Source organism: Orycteropus afer, unplaced genomic scaffold (assembly GCF_000298275.1).
Source record: "Orycteropus afer afer isolate SDZICR_OR568_19922 unplaced genomic scaffold, OryAfe1.0 scaffold00155, whole genome shotgun sequence".
NCBI classification, from domain to species: Eukaryota; Metazoa; Chordata; class Mammalia; order Tubulidentata; family Orycteropodidae; genus Orycteropus; species Orycteropus afer.
In genome coordinates this window covers 3,447,543-3,447,753 of record NW_006921742.1, presented here as the reverse complement: position 1 = coordinate 3,447,753, position 211 = coordinate 3,447,543, and positions in this window count along the sequence as shown.

Sequence of the window (211 nt, the reverse complement as noted above, 5' to 3'; positions counted from 1 at the left end):
TGCCAAAAAGCCATTTAAAAATTATTTCGTTAGCAACTAATTTAAGTCAATTATAGCAGCATGTGAATCAGTTTAGAGGAGACATTGAGAAAGGCACTGGGAAGATTGTACCCTACAGCATTGTTTGTAATGGTGAAAAACAGGAAACAACCTAAATATTCATCACTATGGAATTCCCAAGGAGCTGTGATGGTGTAGTGGGTAAAGCATT